This window comes from Anser cygnoides, chromosome 12 (genome assembly GCF_040182565.1).
Source record: "Anser cygnoides isolate HZ-2024a breed goose chromosome 12, Taihu_goose_T2T_genome, whole genome shotgun sequence".
Taxonomy (NCBI): Eukaryota; Metazoa; Chordata; class Aves; order Anseriformes; family Anatidae; genus Anser; species Anser cygnoides.
In genome coordinates this window covers 2,908,653-2,929,144 of record NC_089884.1, presented here as the reverse complement: position 1 = coordinate 2,929,144, position 20,492 = coordinate 2,908,653, and the positions used below count along the sequence as shown (strand labels likewise).

Below are 20,492 nucleotides of genomic sequence, written 5' to 3'. Positions count from 1 at the left end.
TTCCTTGATGGGAAAACGTGGTCTGGGAACATGGTGATGCTTCAACCTCCTGATATGGACCATGACCACCACGGGCTGTGCAGCTTTCCCAGTTTTTTCTCCCCAGGTGCCTATTTTCACCCAGGTTTTGGGGACTTGGTTCCCTCCGGTTATCTCTGCTCTCCCTCTCCACGCACTGCTTGCATTCCTCCTGCCTCAGCAGGCAATGCTAGGGTTTGGGTTGGCAAGCCTGGCTGGCCATTGCCGTTGAAACGCTGAGGTTTTGTCCTTTTTACGTGTTCAGAAACTTCCCTCCTTCAACTGTGGCGTGAAACGATTACAATGCAGCTCAGGCCGGAGCCAAGGTCCAGGAAACATGGCAAGTTTTCAATGAAAATCACATAGGTCTGTTTACTAAAAATAATAAAAGGTGCAGATTTCGTGCTGGAAAGGGAACAGAAGTTAGTTTGCAATATGCCTGACTGCCTCCTTTTACTGATTCCAGACGCCAGGCCAGGCAGGCTCTGGCTATTTTCACTATCGTGTTATCACTCCGCAATATGTCAGCAAATTCTTGTACAAACATGATTTTTTTAAAAGCCACGTTTTATCACTTCTTTTACATAATCATGAATGATAGTGAATCTAATCTGAATTGGGCTTGAAGGAGGCACAAGAACAATGAAGTGCCGTTAGCATGGGGAAGCACATCACAAGCTTTCGTTTTTTCAAGCCATGCATCATTTTATAACCAATTCCATTCAACATCAAAACTAGTGATAGGTTTGAGAGTAAAACACACACCTCTTTAGGCACCTGAAATCGGCAATAAATCACCTCTGTGATATGCAGAGAGGTCGGCACGCAGTGTAATAACCAACAACCCACTGGAGCCTGCTGCACTGGCACATCTGGGCGGACAGAACTGCGGGTAAATTTAAAGCACTGCTGGTTATGGATGGAAAAAGTGGGAAAGGCAGGGCATGGATGGAGTGAATGTGGGAAAGGCAGGGCACATCCATAAAACTCTTCCTGGGGGTCTAAGCGAATGGCACGGAGCTGATCTGCCCATCCCCAGCAAAGCCACTGCTTGCAACAGCCCAGCACGATGCTACAATTGCAATTTTCTTTCCTTTTTTTTCCCCTTTTATTTATGTATGTATTTATTTATTTATTTATTAGAATTCCTTTCATGTATGTGCTATTTTTCTGCTTTATTTAAAGAACGGCATTTTGACTCCAGGGAATTCCCTTCAGTTTCCCCTTCACTTTTCTATGGGTTATCTTTTCCTAGGTCAAACAGAGCAGAAATACAGAAACCAAAGGTTTGATTTATTTCAGAGGGAGCTGGCATTTGATAGATGGCAAAAGGCAAGCCCATTACTTGGATCAGCCCAGAAGTTTACATTTTCTCTTGAAAACTAAATATTAAAGAAAATCAAAGCTCATATAGTCTATATTCAAGAAACGCAGTACGACATCCCCGCTCCATTGAACCCACTGGCCATTTCAGCAATGACCTGGATAGAACTGAACCTTGCATTTCATCACGGCTCCTATTTTTGAGCCCAGACTTTGCTGGCTGAGAAATGTGACCTTTTCTCTTCAGAATACCATCCGCCTGTAAGGACAGCTTCCACAATTAAGATAGGACACTTTTCCAGGAATGAAGCCTGAACAAGTCCTTGGCAATGTGATTTCTGTTGCATCCGCTACGTTGACATGGATGTGAATAAACCCGATGAAAACTCCAGGTCAGCGCAGTCAGTAGCTTCCTTTGCCAGGGATGCAAGTTTTCTGACTTCATCTTTCAAAAATGTGCCCGAAATGCCCGAGCGAGGAAAACCCCATCCGTCCCTGCCCTCTCACCAAATGGAGCCGTTCGCCGGGGAGATTCTTCAGACCAGCCCCTGCATACCAGAGGTAATAACCTCCAATACCTTAAGTCAAAAAGCCAAGTAAAACTCACTAGGTAATGCATTTGGGATTAACTTTAAATAGGCCCCAGTCACTAATAATGCATCAGCTCGCGACGGGGAGATTTGGCCATCCATTTGAGGGATGGAGGGCTTCCACACCCAGACCCCAATTTCCCATCCTGCGGGGCTGCATCGCCGCTGCCCCCGCTCCCAGCCCCGCGTGGCAGGGGGGCAGAAAGGGGAGCCGAAAGAAGCTGGCCTCGGTCCATCTTGAGCTCGCTCGATGTGTCTGGGACGTAGACAGATGCTGTTTAGACAGGCTGATTCGGTGGGTGGCCGGGCGAGGAGACCGTGGCTGTACAGTTTATAGAAGGCTCCCGGCATAAATGAACTGTTGAAGACCATTGGAAGCCTCAGTGAAATCACAACATGCAGAAACACGGGGGAGGGAGGGCAGGCGAAAAAAAAAAAAAAAAAAAAAAGGCTCTTTCTGAAAAGGGAGAGAGAGAAAGGGATGTTTTGATGGAGTTTGTGAAAATTACAATGAGGGGGGTTTCACTAAAGCCTGCATTCATTAGCCCTCTGAATCCCCCAAATAAAGTAAACACTCCTATGTGGTTCAAAAAAAAAAATTTTTTTTAAATAGCAGATTTAAATAGTTTCCCTGCATCAAGGATAAGGAACAGACACGGCTTTTCCCTGCTCCTGTCTGGTCTTGCTAGGTGGAAAGCTAATATTTGAATTCATGCTTCAGTGGGTGACATTTGTATGTTAAAAAAAAAAAAAAAAAGTCATTCACACTGGTTTGCCAGCTCGCCAGACTGCACGGGACAAAAAAAGGGACTGATCTGGAGTTTCCTGGGTTTATTTAGAGACAAGCCCAAGCTGACCTTTCACACACGCACCATTTGCCTAAAAATTGAGCCGTCAGATCCTTGAGCCCTCTGTTCACAGCCCCCCTCATAGATTTAATATGCCGAATTGTGCCAGAACCCTTACATTTTGAAGCAGAATGAGGCTGGGATCGAAAAGAAAGTCACAGGGACCGACCTCCCGCCTGAGTTCCCCACTTAGTTAATAGCGATCTGCACGAGCTGCTGGTTAAACCACACAGACCACAAACCAAGTCATCATCTCGCTCGTACATGTCACTTCTCTGTTTTAGGGCGAGAGCCGAGGGCTGGAAACAGCGCCCGGGCGGGCAGCAGGACAGCCCAGCACCTCTGCCCTTCCCTTCCCCTGCTCTGAAAGGAAAAGGACAACCCAAAGCCCTGAGGCTCGGGAAAGATCAGATAATTTCTGAGATGCAAATATTCATAGGAACATTTTCCGTTCCCCGGCACAGGCTGGCCATCAGGCTGCTGGGAACTAGCAGAAAAGGAGCCTCCTGGTTTTATTCCCGAGCGCTGGGGCTTCGCAGAGCATCTCCTCTCCTGGAGCAGGAGCATCTGGATGCTCAGCCCCAGCCTGGCATCGAGGATGTAAAAGAGCTCTCATTTCTCCTGCGTCCACCCCTTGCGGATGCCAACAGCTTGAATTCTCTGAAAGGCTTTCAGTAGACTGAAATTGTTTCTTTCACTTCCAAGGCAATCTCCTGCCTCCTCTGGCTGCCCTCAAGCTCCTGCTCCTGCTACATGCCCTTGGCTTGGTGTGAGTGCTGGGGTGCTTTCTGACTCTGTAATGGGAGGAAAATACAAAAGATTAAAGTTAGGCGTGTAATATATGAAGCAAAATACAAGGATCAAATCTGGGGGGGATTTTTCCACCAGCATGATAGCTGAAACGTTTGGAGTTGGAGGCTCCCAGCATGGAGAGCAAAACCTGGAGGAGGCACAAGGAGGAGGACGCCCCCAGCCCTTGGGGTCTAGATCCTGAGCTAGCTCTGGCAGTAACCCAAATGCTCATTTCACCAAAATGGGCTGAAACAGTGGAGGTTTGGTAACTGCAGCAAGCCCAGGTGCAGCTGTGCTGTGCTGGTGGGCACCCCTTGCAGGGCTGGATGGATCCACTCCCAGGCATGATCCCTTGGTGATGGCTCCTAGGAAAAAAGATGATAAAAAAATTAAAAAAAAAAAAAGCCCCCAAATCTCTATGGGATGAAAATCCATTGTCCGTCCTGGCAGCCAAATGTTTTCAGGCCAGAAGAAAGGAGCTAATATTGATTTGAGAATAATTTACTGTTCTTGAACCAACCCATGACAAATTTATCTGCAGAAGTTGGAGGATTTCTCTCCCTTTATTAACATTTCAAGTGTTACGATGAAAAATACAGGCACAAAAAATAAACCCTGCTACTTTATGTTTAAGCCCATATGCTTCTCTGCATCCTTTGGAAGAATTCGTTTGCTTCTCAAGGTTACAAAATAAAACTGTCCAGCTATTAAAACTGTGCAGCTTCATACTAATTAGTGACTGATAAAGCAATGGAAACCATATTTCTCCCAGCTTTAGCCAATGAAAATGAGATTAGAATATTTAGTTAAAAAAACTCCTTTTCATAGTTAAAGAAAAAGAAATCAGAGCATATTTCATCTGGTAAAGGTCATATTACATTAATTACATGTGCCACTGAGTATCAGAAAGTGGAATATTAAATGATATTCACACTGAAGAGGTATCTTCACAGCCATACATTATGCACAGAAGCAACAGTTCAAACATGATCTCATTTAATTGTTCTTACATTTGAAACATCTCCAGCTCCCCAAAAAAACGCTTCATCATCCTGGGATCAATCCTGCTCCCATTTTTTCTAAGGGGAAAATACCCGTCCGCCCCGTTGCCTCATTTAAATTGCTTGCAAGAAAACGAGCCATATCATCAGCGATTTTTCTTCTGTCTCACCCCTGCTGCTGGTATGATAAGGAGAGTACTCTCCTTGCGGGTGACTCCACATTTAATTAGCTCCAGATGCAGCCTAATTAGTCAGTCTGCAGGGCGAGCATTGTTCTGTTGTCACTTGAGCCTCCCCTCACGGCTAAGTAAAAGGGATGAGATTGAACATGAAAACCAGATGCTGTGTGTGCAGCCTTGCTCTGGGCTGTCCGCAGCGATCGGAGGGATCCCCGTAATCTGGGGGCTAAGGATAATAAATGTTGTGTTTAAAAGCCACGGGCATGGATGGAGCTTCGCATGGTTCAAGTAAGACAGTAGCATGTGCCGAGCGAAGGGGTCATAGCTTAAAACAACTGATTCCCACTAATTCTCCTGTAGAGCGAGGACTATGCATCTTCAGCAGGACTCGTGCTGGGGTTTCGGTACAAATTGGTTTGACATCTCGCCCAGTTTTGCACAGACAGCTTTAGGACTGTGCCTTTCTGCGCTGGATTAAGCCCCTAATGCCTCTGCAATAACTGAGATACCTGCAGTTTTAGTGCAGCAGCAGGGGTTGTTCATTCTTTTTCTTTTTCTTTTTTTTTTTTTTCCTAATTAAAAGCCAGCAGCTCAGTAAAGTTCGCTTGCTGGATTTGGCATTTCACGTCCAGACTTAGGGATGCAGGGAAATCAGCAGCATGCAGAAAAATCAGTTAGGCAAGGGGGCTTACCATAATGCCATCTGACACACTCATAAGCTTTACATGATTTGTACAAATCAGGGGTATGAAACTCTACCAGCAGCCTGGTTTCTGCTCTTGGAGCAGCAGGGAGAGGATTCATGTCAACACAATTGTAAAATTTGCTTTATCTTATAGCATCAACCGAGCAAAGCTCAAAACGGTTGCTCAAATCACTGCCAGCCCACTGGTATCTACCTGGATTTTTTTTTCATATACCAGGTGAAAATTAAGAAGAAAACAGTCTTTCTGGCTGATGGGTGTTCAGCACAAATCTGCCTGTCTAGATGTTCCTCAAGGGTGATGTTAGTGCACAGCACAGGGTGACATCCCTCCCCTTCTGGGGACACCCATGGTACATAACCATAGAAGAAACAGCAACTCCAAATGAGGAAACCTTATGGCTTTGTTCTGTCCAGGCCTAATTTCCTCACATTTTGCAATATGCCCATGGACGTATGAATTGGAGCATTATCTGGGAGATGCAGTCAAGGCGACTGACCCCACGGGAAAAGCCGTGTGTGGATGAGTTATTGAAGAGGAGTGCCTGAATGGATGCTGCTTGAGCTCGGGAGAACAGCGATGTGGTATGTGTTGCCTGTTTATTATGATTTTGGATGAGAGACTAGCCTGACTCTCAGTAAATGACATGAAAACCCAAATTGCTTCACTGGAAACCTCATCCAAACATCACGACTGTGTTATCACCCCAGCTGGGGAAAAAAACTATTTCCTTAAAAACAACATTTAGTTTAATTGGAAGTCAAAATTACTCAACAGACAAGTCCCAAAGCTCGGAAGGGCACAGTTGCAGAACAGGGTCCTTTCATTTCCCAGAAATAAAGCAAACAGCAAGCATTTGGGATGCTGGCCACCCTCACCCCTACCTGCCTACCATCACCCGAGAGCAGAGGCCTCGTCGCCCCATGCTCTGGTCGCTGCCCATCCTGGGGGACCCCACAGACATCCACATGGTGCATCCATCAACCCATCCCTCTAGACCTGGTGGATGTGCCTTGGCTCTCGTCTGTCCCTCCTCTCCAGCCCGCAGCAGTTTTGGGGCACGTAACCCAATCCCGAGTGGTGTTTTTAAGCACGATTGGGGTTTTTGCGTGCTTTCCCCGTGCCTTATTGCTAAGCGAGGTAGGTTTGGGGGCTTTGAATAGCTTCACGTCCTTGGTTTGCAGAGAGCTGAGCGGAGATCCTCAGCATCTGGGCACTGAGGAACTGAAGACGAAGCGTCCTGTGGTCTGTGGTGCTGCTTCCCTGCGGAAGGTCCGTCCTGCGATCCAGCTGAACCCAACCAGAGGAAAAGGAAATTACAGAAAATGATAGAGATGCAATTTTTCATAATTTTGGCCCCAACCTTGCCAAGCACCACAGCCTTCAAACCACAGAATTGTTTAAGCCCCTAACTATCACTGAAATCAATCAGCGAGGGTCAGGCACCAAATGCTCTCTGTGGCTCCAGACCTGGGTGACTTCTTTGATGGGACCAGGAGAGCTGGGAAGAGCCAGGCTGCTTGGGAGGCTCTTGGGATGAGGACTGCAACTTAGCAGCTATGGATAATCCTTTTGCACCCTTTTAAATTGAAATTCCTCCATCATTAACTCTCTTCTTGCAACAAGACTTAGCAGGGAGGTTGGTTCTCCCTCAGCTGAAACCTGCATCTATACGACACCAGGTTTTTCCATGTTAATAAATTTGCAAATTTATTTTCATCTGATTCTGCAATGAATTTACCAGGAGAATGCGAAATCACTTTTGTAAAGTCTGGGAAAAATAATCCATTGAACCTCTATAGCACATCAGGTTAAGGAAGAGACATCTGGCTTTTATTACATTTTATAAGGTTGATAGCAAATAAGGGTATTAGAGTTAATTTACTTATTTAGAGAGAAACGACTCAATCACAGAAGCTGTGATTGTGACTGCATGTTGAGAGTTCCAAAATTCACCCAAATCTCCTCCGGCAGTGTAACAGTGCCAAGAGTAAAGCAACATTTTTTCACAGAGCTGTTCCCAAAGATTCCCAAAGATTAATTTCTTTCTAAAGCCCATTCTGAAATTGTGGACACTGTGATCCTGCTATTTCCCAGCACAGCTTGACTCCCTCAAGTTCATAACTCCTCCTGTTGCAGGCTAGCAACAAACCCACCCCAAAAAGCCCAGCATCCCAGGCTCTCCATGCAAATCATACAAGCCCCAGGTCCGTGGTCACGGTGGGAGAACTGTGCTGGATCCTTTCCAGGTTGCTGGCATATAAAAAAAATAAGAATAAAAGAAAAGCATGCAAAGCACACCAAGCATCTCCCTTAAGTCACAGAGCAGGGCACTTCTGGAGAGCTCAGGGCTTCCAGGCACCCAGGGGGAGCAGGCAGAGCGGGGTCCCAGGGACCAAGCTGTCACCTCTTGCCAAGACCATGTCCCCACCAGCCTGGTTCTGACAAACCACAGGCACCAAGGGCTTGATGAACCAGGGGTGTGGTGGTTCCCAGGTCAGGAATGGTCCTTCTGGGGAATTTTGAAGCCTTAAGAGGAGTCAGATTTGCATTATATCAGAGTTTATCTCTTTTCTTTTTTTCTTTGGGGTCAGTGTTACCACAATGAAAAAGTGGGGATGGAAAATCATCATTCTCCTTCCTAATCCCATGGACACAAAACCTTCTGACAGATGGCTGCAGAGGCCAAGAGAAGATCTTATAAAGAAGATGCTGCTGCAGAGAAAAAGGATGGCTTAAAGGACGGTGCAAACTTGTGAGAAACACCTGGAACAAGGCAAGGGATGGGGAAAATACGCTACCCGCGATGCTCCCCTCTTTCAGAGTTTGTTTTCACTATTTGAAATATCACCATCACAATATCACTTTAATTACAGAACTCATAGCTATTTGCTCAGGGATTCACCAAAATAAAGGCATAGCCTTCTCTGCATAGCCTTCACTCAACCTAAAGCCGCACTCAGCAAAAGTGCAGAGGTAGGCACAGCCGTTGGTTTCAGTGCTCGGTGCCAGCAGTTCAGTGCCACTGTCAACCAGCATCAAAAGAAAACGAAAGAAAAACCCCAAATCTTCGAGGATATCCACCTGGTAAGCATAACACATGGCCTGGGGCCACCGGGGCTCAGGGCAGCCAGAGCAGGAGTTGGTGGGAAATGCCCCACGGAGCTCATGAGCCCATCAGCGTGGGCTCACATTTCCCATCGTCTCAGTTTTCCAACCAAAACCAGGTCTTATTCTACCCACAGCAGGGTTAGGGGGGTATTGCAAGGCAGGGAGCATCAGGGCGGCGTGAGCAGCCGCCGAAAGCTGGTTCCCCTGGGGGTCATTACACCCCCACAGCACCTGATAGCTCCGAGGGAGCTTCAAGTGCCCTTTCAGCACACCCCGTCTCCACCAACACCTCCATCCCAAGGCACTCTTTTATCAGGTCTCCTTGCTTTTATTTCAAATACGGTGGTTTTTTTCTACACCCCTTCTTCCCTCCCTCCTTTTTAGGAACCAATAATTACTTTTTATCTCATTTTCAAGAAACACACCTGAGCTTTCCAGAAAATTGCTGATAAATATCATTTCTAGGGATTTTTTTTTTTTTTTTTGAGGGGGGCTGGCGCTTTTATCTGAGTTTTACTTTTTGGCAGGAAAAAAAAATTGCTGCTGCCCCCAGCTGGAGCTCTTTGGGAATAGCATGGAAGAGTTGCATCCCACCGGGCACGCTTACAGTTTTTCATCCCTGCTCGTCGTAGTTAGCTGAAAACAAAGTGAAAACTGGCTTGCTTCTTGGAGGCACGGAGCAAAAGTCTTTGAGATCTGATGGATTTTGCTTCAGCTGGCTCCCTCGGTGCCAGTAACTTAGCCCGGAGATAAACAAATAAAATACAACCCCAGACGTAATTTCACCAGTTAAAACGGGAGCTCTGAGCGAGGGAAAGTTTAGAGGGTCAAAAGCGCCCTGAGGAATTCCCTCTTGTGCATGATCTTTAAGCGAAACTTATCGAATTTGGAGAAATAGGATAAATAAAACGCAGGGTTGTCTCTACTGTGATGAATTTATCTACTAAAGGGGGAGAGCTGTGAATTTGAGAGCGCTCAGAAATCTCGCTGGGGGTGGCAGAGGCTGACGTTGCTTTTCCTGGAGCTCGGTGAGAGCTTTCTGGGCTCCCCAAGCACCGCAGGGCAGCACCTTGCTCCCAGCTGCAGCCAGCGGTGCCCCAAAAACCCAGCATTTCTCCCAAGGCGTGAAGCTCAGCTCAATTTTCTGGGACGGATTTACGACGAGGGGGGAGCGTTGCTTCATGCTGCATGCGGGACGGGCACGGCAGCCCCTCCACAAGCCCACCCGACACCCAGGCCGGGTGATTTATGCCCCGAGCAGCCGAGGTTCCAGATTAATGCCCCAGCTAGTTTGCAGCAATGCCACTCAAGATAATTTTTGATTTAATCCATGCCACATGAGGCAGTGGCGGAGCTGACCCTTGGCTTTTAACCCAAAGACCTTTGCTGTTCTGGCTGAAGGAACTACTGTCTGTCCCCTGATAACCCCCGTGACACGGCTCAGCTGGGTTTAATATTGCCTGCTGTTGTTTATTGATAAAGGGGCAGAATCTGCGGGTCACGTTAGCAGCTAGGCGAGAGCACCCGTGTGATGCACGGTGCCTAACCCAGCCCCAGGCGCTGCGATTTGGGGACGGGGGGGGACATGGGGACGTCGCCACCAGCAGGTTCCTCACTGGGACAATTCCTACCTGTGGTGACAGCGGGGAGGAGGAGGAGACCCTCAGATCCCAACCATGGGCACTGAAGCAGATTTAGGGGCTCCAGCTTCTCCTGCTCTCTCCTGTCCCCTGAGGCTCTTAAAACAGCTTGTCTCCAGAAGTATCCCTGTGTCTCAAAACCCTCTCCTGAACCACAGCGGGCATGGATCTTATCTGGCTCCATCCCACACTGCCACAGACCAGGGTTTGCTGGGCTGGAAGGCAAAGTAACAGCCTCTGTTTTAAATCTGCTTCTTTTCCTGCCAGCTTGAAGCGAATTTGGCTTTTCCAAGCCAGAAACGTCACTGCCTGCTGCACCAGGAGGGTTTGCAGCCCAGCTGCGGGCAAGCTCCCTCACGTGCCTTGCACTTGACTTTCCCCAAGGCTTCATGAATTAACGCCTGCTTGTAAGTATTCCTAAGGAAAACCACAGCCCTGGGAGCCTGGTTCCTGCCCCGTAACACCTCACTCAGAACCACCTCGGGTGTCAAACCTCAGCATCGCAGGGAGCCTTAGCATGGGAGAAAAGAGAACAAAACCAAAAAAAAAAAAAACTAACTGATGCTCAGAAAGACCAGGAATCCGCCAAGAAAGAAAGGGGCTGCCCGGGGGAGCAGGCTGATGGATGGGAGAGAAGAATTCGGGTGTCACCCACCCCTCGCCTCAGCAGAATTTATGGCTCCCCTTCCCCAAAGCCCCCCGGTGATGGATTTGGGTGAGCAGCCCTGCTCCCCGCGGGAACCAGGAGCCTGCAGAGCGCCGGCAGTGTGTGGGGGATGGATGCGGCCCCCGATAACAGGCCCGGCTTTATCTCCAGCAGAATTTTAGGCTAATCTGGGCTTTTAGAGAGAAATGTGTTTGGCAGAAGCCTGGACGAGCACGCAGGTGGCTGCAGGGAGGGATGCTCGGTGGGTTTCGGGGGGGCTGGAGCATCGGGGGGGGGGGTCCCTGCAGGTCGCGGGGAGGGCAGGCAGAGGAAGGGCTGCATTTTGGCCATCTCTGCTGTACCTGGCGTGCAGATAATGCTGGACAGGAGACATCTGTGCATGGGGCTGTCAGTCCATCCCCGCCCGGCAGGTTGGCAGGCAGGAGATAAGCTGCTGACAGCCTTTAAAAGGGAGCACATGCAAAGCTTTCCAAACGTCGGGTTGAAAAAAACACGGTCTTTATTGAGCCGGAGGGTCCTGGGTGACAGCTTTCCATGCTTGAGGACCTTCATGCTGCCCTGCTCTTCCTCCTCAGAAAATCCTTACCTTGGGCAATGAGATTGCAGCCCCCCATCAGTGCTTCCAGCAGCCCCACGTCCTGAGCACCACCGGGGTGGTTTGAGGCTCTCTCCCCGTTCCTCCCCACCCCACCCATCCTAGCTCAGCCAAAACCTAAAGGAGAAGGAGAGAGGAATGAAAGTGATAAAAAATTGCTATAAAAATGTTAATATCCATAAATCAAGCCTACAGATTCAGCACTTCAGTTCGCCTTTCCCTTGCAAAGACGACACTTAACAGTCAAGCAGGAAAACAGCTTGCAATCTCAGCTGTCCTGCTTGCGATCAATAAGATCAGCAATTAATTCTGGAAACAAACAGGCAGAGCTACACTTAAAGCAGGCAGGCAAGAAGCTTTCCAGGATTAAACAATAAAACGAGCCTGAACTCAGTTACAGAAGGCAACGTACTCATTTACTCCCGACCGCTGGTATAAATAAAACCCTCGGTAAAAATAGGTCAAATCACTGGATCCTCAGAAGCAAAATGATAAGGAGATCTGCAGCTGACAACAGGATCTGAAGCATGGAAGCTTTCCAATATCAAAGAGCCAGCCAGGCGGCTTACGTCTCCCCGCATTGCCTGGCCGTTGTGGGAACTATTGTGTTAAGGTCTATAAACATCCAGGGTTTATCTGGGGCTGCGGCGGGGAAGGAGGAGGAAGAGACAAGGGAGCCGCAGGCAGTGATCACCCTCGGCCCCGTGTGGGGTGCTCAGAGCCCCACAGGGCTGTTGTTGCCCTCCGTGGCATTGCACAAAGTCCCTGCATGGTCCCAGGTTCAGGTTTTGCCTTTTGGCCCATCCCTGTGCCTTCCTCTCTTGGGCATCATATCCCCATGGTGCTGCTCCGGTGCCTCTCAGGCATCACCTGGGACCTGTGTCACCTCCGAGGACCATCTCCTGCCATGGAGATGCAGTTTGAGCCACCCTTGCAAATGCAAAGTATTTAAAATCTCAACAGCAGAGACCATAAGCTAAGTTTCAATATTTCAAACGTTATATTAAAAACATTAAAAAAATCATGATTTTTAATGGGTACCTGGCTGCAGCTCTAGACCCTGCAGCCCTGCTCTTTGCAGAGGAAAGTCCACTGGTCACTGAAATTGGTGGTTGATTTTTTTTTTCTTTTTTTTTGCTGTGGCTCTTTGTATATTCTTAACAGCAACTGAAGACTCTCTGTAGCTACTCCCTTCCCTCCACGTGCAGAATTAGTCTTGCTTCAGCTAAGCCCTTGAAATGGGCCCACCAACCCCATTGCAGCAGGGCAATGGGGTTTTTGCCGTCGCCTTTTGCCTCTCATACCCTGCCAGGAGCCCTTCAGGCTTTAATTGCAGCTCTTCCGGACAGGACCCATCTTTCCCAGCCGTGGTTGCACCACACCCAGCACGGTGGAGTCTGGATTTGGGCTCCCAGATGCATCCAGGAGATATACCAGTGCCTGAGCTAACAACAGGAACCTGGGCACAGCCGCTGTGCCCGGCACTTGCCAAGTATTTATATACACAAATTTAAAAAAAATGCTACTAATAAAAGCCTTTTCTTTTGTAAAGGTAAGCACAGAAGAAAAATGCGAGGGAAACATTTGGAAAAACATGGTGGCCAAGTTCTGCTGCTATGCTGGAGGATGCCAAGGAAAATCCAAACAATGGCCTGGGAGGGACCACGGCAGGGCGGAAGGATAAGGCTGCGGTTCCCCATGCCACAGGAAGGCTTTGGTTTAACATGAGCAGGGTCTCTTGGAGATGAATCCATAGCCCCACTTCTGAGCAGGCCTCCAGGGATCAGGGGGATCCCCTCGGGTGGTGGGTGGCACGTTGTGCTTGGCCCCAAGTCTCGCTCCGCAGCCCAGTTTGGGTTCCTCCTCGCCATCGCGGGCTTTTGGTTTTCCCTTGGCCGGTTTGGGATTTGATTTTGTTTTGTTTCGCGTTTGGATCCCTGACAATGTGACGTTCGCATGTTAGTTTGCCCGTGCAAGTCTTTGCTTGGGACTCATCCATCATTTTCGGAGTTAAAACATAGCTGCTTGTCGAGAGGAAGTCATTTGTCTCTCACGAGAGAGCCACCCCTCCCAGCCCCGCCAACCACTCCGGCGCGGTGCAGGCGAATCCATTAGCTTCCCTGGAAAATGCATCATCTGACGTCGGGACTAAACTTCAGGCTAACAAGACCTCCACAAGGACATGGAGGAGCCATCCCTGTCACCCCACTCAGCGGTCGGGTCAAAGCCTGACCTCTGTTTCCATTAAATCCTCAGCGTCCGCGTTTAGGGGAAAATACTGCAAGTTGGCGACGCCCCTGTGCGTCGTGACTGGCCCCGGTGCCCTGATTTCCAGCCTCCCAGGCAGCTCCTGGGTCGTTGGGTCTTCTCAAAGCCCATCTCTGAGCTTCCTCCTCGCTCCCCATCACTCCTCACAAGAGAACCAGGAGAAGAAACGCCTCTGGGAGGTGGGCACCTGGAGCAGCCCTGGAGGAAACCCCGGGATAAGGAGGGAGCCCGTGCGAGCTGAGGAAGCAGCCACTCGTGGTTGTGTCCCAACCCTCCGAGCTACAGCTCTCCAAGCTCTGCAGTGCAAAACCACCCCAAACTCCCATTTATGGTCACTTTTCCCCATGTTTAAGCTCACCTTCTGCTGTTAGCACTTCATCCGTGGTCACAGAGGAGTAGTGCTCTCCTTATGCAGACTTGCAAGCCCAGGAGGAGCACAGGGGATAACTTCTCTCACCGTGGTACCCAACCAGGATGATGTTTCCTCAGATGGGTCCAGAATAATCATTGCAAATATCTTCCATTTGAGCAGGTGAGATGGGATCTCTGAGGGTCCCATGTGGCAGAGTAGGGCCAGGGTGCTGCATCTTGGCTGGGAACGATGGTGGCAATCAGTCCATCCAGGAGGGTTCCTCCTCACAGCAACCTCTTCGTCTTCATGGCTGGGCCCCAGTCTTCCTCCAGGACCAGGGGCAGGAGCTAGCAACCCTTACCCAGCTCAGAACCCCAAGCCATGGGAAAATACCTGGAGCACACGGGGCTTTGCTTCATCAGCACCAGCAATGTCGGTTTGGACTTTTTTTTTTTAATTTTCTAAATTTTAACAGCCAAAGAGAGTTAAAAGACAAAAAGCTAACAAAAACCAAAATAGTTGTTTTACTCACCAAACTATTTACCTTTTTTTTTTTCCTCAAGTAACACACCCCAAATGGTATTATTCACACAGCTCTAAGTTAATAGAGGGAAAAGAGAAACTTTCCCCATTTATCTGGTAGGGAAATGAATGGGTTTTGTAATATATGTACAGGAAAAAATAATTAAAAAAAAATAAGTGGATGAATGAAAAATAAAGATAAATTCATCTCCAGCTAGCATGTCATGAGGCAACATAACAAGTTTCTAAGATCCCTAGTGAAAAATTAAGCAGATTTGAAAGTTCATTCCTGGTGTTCCTGGGACCGAGCTGTGAAAGCAAATACAGCTGAACCCTAGCGAGGTGGAGAAGATCACTGCTTGGAGGCAGGGGTTGTGAAGGATTCGGATTTAAAGACAGCGACTTTATTTTTCTATGGCCTTGAGGGGATTAAGGTAGGAGAGCAGCCCTGCCTCGCCACTGGAGATATAAATCCTGGAGGGTCACTCCACTGCCATCTGTCAGCTGGGAGGAAGGGAGGAGGCAGGGTCCTGTTCAGTAGTAAATTTTGGGAAGAACAAGCACTAATGGCTTAAAATTAAGAAAGAAAAACACTGGGCTAAATAGTAGGAAATGCTTTATAACGGCGGGGTCAGGCAGACAATGGGGAAACCTGCCGGGGAGGTCACGGGCTCTCCAATAACCGAGGGGACGGACCGAGGCTCGGCTGAAACGCTCGTCCCCGAGACCCTGGGATGGGGCTGACCCCATGAGGGTGTGCGTCATCCCCCCCCCAGGTTGGGCTGGTGAAGTTTTTTTGGGGAAATCTATGGCTTCTGGAAAGCTTTCTCACCCTCACCTGCCCAGGAGCAGGGCGAGGGTCCGGTTCCCTCTGGGACACCACGCAGCTTTTGACACCGCATCCGTCCCCGGCACACTCATCCACCCAGGCACACGCAGAGCTGGAGAGCGCTCCAGAGGAGAGATCGACCCCAGCTGCTCCATTTGCAAAGGAAAACAACGGCTGTCCAAAGAGGTGGGATCATCTGGGGCAGAAGGAAGAAAGGGGCCTTTCAGCAGAGGCCTCCCGGGGGGCTCGGGGGGCTCGGGCACGCGGGGGGTGGCTCCGCGCGCCGCTGGGTCCGTGCAGATGCCAGCACGGGGAGGTTTTTTCAGGGCTGTCAGGTTGATTTCCTCTCGGCTCCCTGCGCAGACACCTGCGGTCTGTTACATGACACGTCATTATATTTTTGCAACTTATGGTGTCCATCATCACCCCCAGGCAATCACTGTGTAGCCGTGATAAATGATACGCAGGCAGTTTATTATACACACTAAATCCTCTTCACTTGGTGGTCCAGGGGTTTACCTAATACGTTTTATTCCTCTTCTGCTTGGATTTGTATCTTGGATCCGTTTGATACCCTGTAGCAAACGCCGAATGGGTGCTACAAAACACGCGTTGAGCCAAGTGTGATTATTTCCTATCATCTCCCATCTGGTGGGAGCCCAGTTAGCGCTTTAATTTTTCTGCATGTCTGGAAAACTCAGCTGTGTTAGAAATATGAACTAGCGGAGGCTGGGAATGCCACCCTGACAGCCCAAAGCAGCCTGCTCTCGGTACAAAGCTGCTGGAGATGGGAGAGAAGCTGGAAGCGAAGGCAGGAGGGGCTGCGACAGCCAGCTGAGATCATAGGTGGCATTTAGGGAAAGCCAAAACAACTCACTCCCGCTGGAATTTGACCATTCAAAGGCCAGCACGCTTATTTTGAAAAACAGAGAGGATTAACAACACCGAGAAATTAAAATCCCAGCTACGGGTCTCGCCTGAAAGGCAGCGCAGGAGCACAAATCTGCGTCCTTACGACTGCCCTCTCCTCAGAGAGTCTCTCCTGCTTGATGTGTCATCCAAAACACCTCCTGAGGAGGGCTGGGGAGGGCAGGGAAGCCTGTCTAAGCCTTACGGTGTCACCAAGTGCCAGTGACACGCAGCAGGGGGCACAGCTCAAAGAAATGTAAGCTCCTTCCTCCAAGTACGCCCTCCAGCTCCATCAGAGGAGGTCTCCAGGAGCCCCATTGAAAAAAGCATTCCATGAAGGTGTCTCTCCTGGCCAAGAAGCAAGCAGGAAGGATTTTTTCATGGCACTGCTGTCACTCAGGCTGTTCCCAATTTCCCCCTTCCCATGCCAGGTCCTTGCTGCCAGGGTGGTCCAGGGTGAAGCCCTGAGAAGATTCCTCCTTGGATGGGAACACAGGAGAGGAGATGAGGACGACGGGGCCACGGGGCACTGAGGAGGATGCTGAAGGAGGAGGAAGGCAGAGTGACCTCAGGAGGTCACGGGAAGGCAGCGAGGGGAATCTGAAGATGGGATGTCAGAGAGGATCTGTGCTTTGGACGAGCTGAGGGCACCAAGGGGAAATCAGCCCTGAGCATCAGCTTGGGTGCAGGAGTGGAAAAGGATTGTTTTGCAAGTGGTAGGAGGTGGGAAACAAGCAGGGAACCCTTTAAGCAGGAGGCTCAGGAGAAAGGAAGAACTCCAGAGGAATGGCACGGTCTGCTGGATGAAAAAGCAGCTCTTCCTTCTCCGAGAGCATCATTTCTGTTGGGCTCCTGGGGGAGGAGAGCTGGCCCACAGCTCCAGCAGCAACTTCGAGTAACTTCTCAGGAAACAGCTTATTTAGATAGCACTGCCTATTCTTCAGGGCAGAGGATAGAAGAGCATATCGCCTGCTACTAATGAATGGATTTTCCACAGCTAATGGTGTTTATGGGCATGGCTACTCCAAGGCGTCCACAACATCTCTGCAAACAGGATGGACTTGGCCGCCAGGGGAGCACGGCTTTTTCGTGCGCACCCCGATAGGACAGAGTTAAACATCTCCTCTGTTTTTAATGGAAAATTAAGCAGGCGTGACGCATCTGTTTAGAAGATTTTTTTCTTATCTCCGGGATCGAAAAGAATTCCAGAGCTGGAAGAGCAGCAACCGAGAGCAGCTCATTCACTGCCAGCGCATGCAGGCTGAAGGAGTTCAGGTTGAGCACAAGCTCAGGGTTGGATTCTCTGTCCACTGCCTTCACTGGCTGCAGTAGGAACAGCTTTGGACCTTGATTTCTCCACTGGAGTTTGTGGTAAATAAAAGTCTCAGGCAGAACCCATTAAAGTGGTTTCAATTTCCAGGCTCCAGGCTTTCCAAAAGTTAACTCTTGTAAAATTCAATATACACAAATGTTCTTTGGCTGGGTGGGAGAAGGACTCAAGCAATCAGAGGTTCATCGTAACATTCTGGGTCAAGGGTCTCCCACTAATGGGATCTGTGAATTTGCCACCCAGTCTGGAAAAGGCTTGAGAAAAGTGCTCCCAGAAACAAGAAAGATTTCAAGGGAAAAAGAAAAAATTATTTTCAAGGGCATTGCCGAGTTGTGGCGCTCAGGTCCTGCTCAATTTTTGCAGAATGGCGACACAAGGAACGCTGCTCAGCCTCGTGTCCAGGCTTGCTTTTCAGTCTCAATCCACGAAGTGTGCAGTTAGGAGACAGCTTTGTGTAAACGGGGTGTTTTAGGTGCAAACTGGATTCAGACTGCAAGTGCTGATACCTGAAGGGCAAGGAAGCTTGGGCCAGGCTCTGCCTTCAGGTGTGCAGCTTACCATGGACTCTCAGTCCCCAAATCTAAACCTTCCTTGCAAATGGGCACTTGGCAGAGTCCAGTCCCCCGCTGCTGCCTTCCCAGTCCAGCGCAGGAAGCATTTCTCTGCTCGGTGTTTTTTTGCATACAGGGCTCAGCCAAGCCTCTTTTTACAAAGCCCAGTCGCTCTGAAAGAAAGCAAACAAAACTTAATAGCTACTACCTTGAAGCGGTTGGCTCCTTGTGCTGTGTTCCAAGGCAGGGTAGGTCCATAACTCAAAATTGTTGGCTCTGGGAATCTTTATCATGGCTGGATTTTTGCTGCATCTGGTCGAGCGAGTTTTTGTAATGTCATTTCTGATCAAGGTAGTTCTCAGTAACAACTTTCAGCATATTACAGGTCAAGGTTAAGAGGGAAAGGGAAATTGCAAAGGGGAGGTGCTCTCGCTGCTCTTTGAGGTGGCAGCGGCTGCAAGAGAGAGGACTTGTTCAGAAATTAAAGGGGCTATTGTAATTCAGAAGAGCTGTTACAAGGAAAGGAAAAAGTAGCATTTGTGACACTGTTAGCAAATTACAACAATGTGCAGCTGCCTGGAAATGAACCGAACGCCAGCTTTAAAACCATCCATGTCGAATTGATTTCAAATCATCAGCTATTTGGTCCAGCCTATTACGGCAAGGGCTGGTTGTCTTGAGGAAACACGCTGTGCATTTGGAAAGCAGTTTAACGGAGTCTGGAAAATATCTTTCAAACCAGGACCTGTCTCCCAGCAGAGTCAGAATTTATACAAGCGCTCTCACTTTTTGCTCGCGCTGGGCAGGTTGGGAGCAGCGCTGCCGTGTCAAATAGTAACTCAAACCACATTCACAGCAGGACTCTGCAGCATCATCTGCTCTCCCATGTGAACACACTGAGTTTGCAGCTACTTGTCCTGCTGGAGGGGACCGAAAGGCAAGGCGAAGGCTTTGCAAAGCAAAAAAAAAAAAGCCATCTCTGATTTATCAGCCCACAAGGATGTGGAATAAATGGGTCAGCTGTCTGAGCTAAGTGCCTGCGCCGAGCTGCTGTGGTGCACTCAGCTGCAGCGGGCGATTTCTTGCCCTGTAATCCTGCAATGCTTCATGACCTCTGAAATGCTGAAGACCAGCTTAAGAAACCAAACAGACAGCATCTCTCTGATTCATTCTCCTGTAACACAATATAAATAGAAATTGCCTCTTGGCCAGGCAGAGTCAGATCCCATGATTTCCCAGGCTTGCGTCCATCAGGCTGGAAACGGAGATTTGAGAAATCGGAAGGGTGAAAAACACCCTCTGCTTTTAGGTGCTGGTTTATGGGGTTTCTTGTTCAGGACACCCTGAACTTCACTTCTGAAGATGCCAAGGACTTCCAGCTCCCGTTAATTACAGGCTGAGTTGTGGCTGCTCATCACTTTGGAGAAAAACGACACTCTGGGGAGGCAACCTTGGCTCCTAGAAGTTTGTGGGAGTTTTGCCACTACCTTCGATGTAACCAGGACTTTTTTCCCTAAAGCTCAGCTCTGCAAAAACAGGAAATTTTAGCACTGAAAACCAACAATGTTGCAAGGCAAAAATATTATAGTGTAAGCCTATGCTCAACCAGTTCATCTTTCTTGGAGGTATGGGGTGGAATTAGTAGCTGAATGTGGAGCTGTAATGTAAATTCAGTAATGGGGCATTTTGGCCGGTGGATGTTCTCAAGGAGATTACTTTCCTTGCCCCATGATTATGGCTCCATTTTTTTCCATATCCAGTTTTCCATGCACTTTGGGATACGCTTAGTCCTAAGCAGTGAAAAGGATTTCATTAACATTTCATATTTTTTTACTCTGTGCATCCTGATTTCAGCTGGAATCCCCCAAGCAGCCCAGAGAAGAGCATCAGCACCATGGGAACCACCAAAGGCAGCAGTGCCAGAGGCAGAAGCGTGCAAAGTCCAAGGCACTGCCGCAGGCTGAATGGTGACCCTTGTCTTTTATGAACAGCAATAAAACATTGATTAACCCCTTTGCACTCAGCGTGGAGAAGCCGTTCAATCAAAGCCTCTGCGCTGGCAGATGTGCTAGAATCAGCTTGTCTCTGAAGTGGAAGTCCTCCGCCAGACACAGAACAGGCTATACCATTATTTCCCTACCATTATTTCCCTCCTTTTAATTTGATTGTTTGGCTAGTGGACTACTAACATTAAGAGGAAATTGCCAGGTAAACATATTGAATGTATAATGGGACAGTCGTTGTACGAGATTTAGCTAGCAGG

General features: G+C 48.8%; 1 long non-coding RNA gene across 1 annotated transcript; it reads left to right on the top strand.

Annotated features, from left to right (window-relative positions):
* The first annotated feature begins 14,545 nt into the window (after window positions 1-14,545).
* On the top strand, window positions 14,546-20,248 carry LOC136791803 (uncharacterized). The gene is made up of 2 exons (XR_010834597.1): window positions 14,546-15,625; window positions 20,084-20,248. It is a non-coding gene; the product is annotated as an uncharacterized lncRNA (long non-coding RNA).
* Window positions 20,249-20,492: the final 244 nt, after the last annotated feature.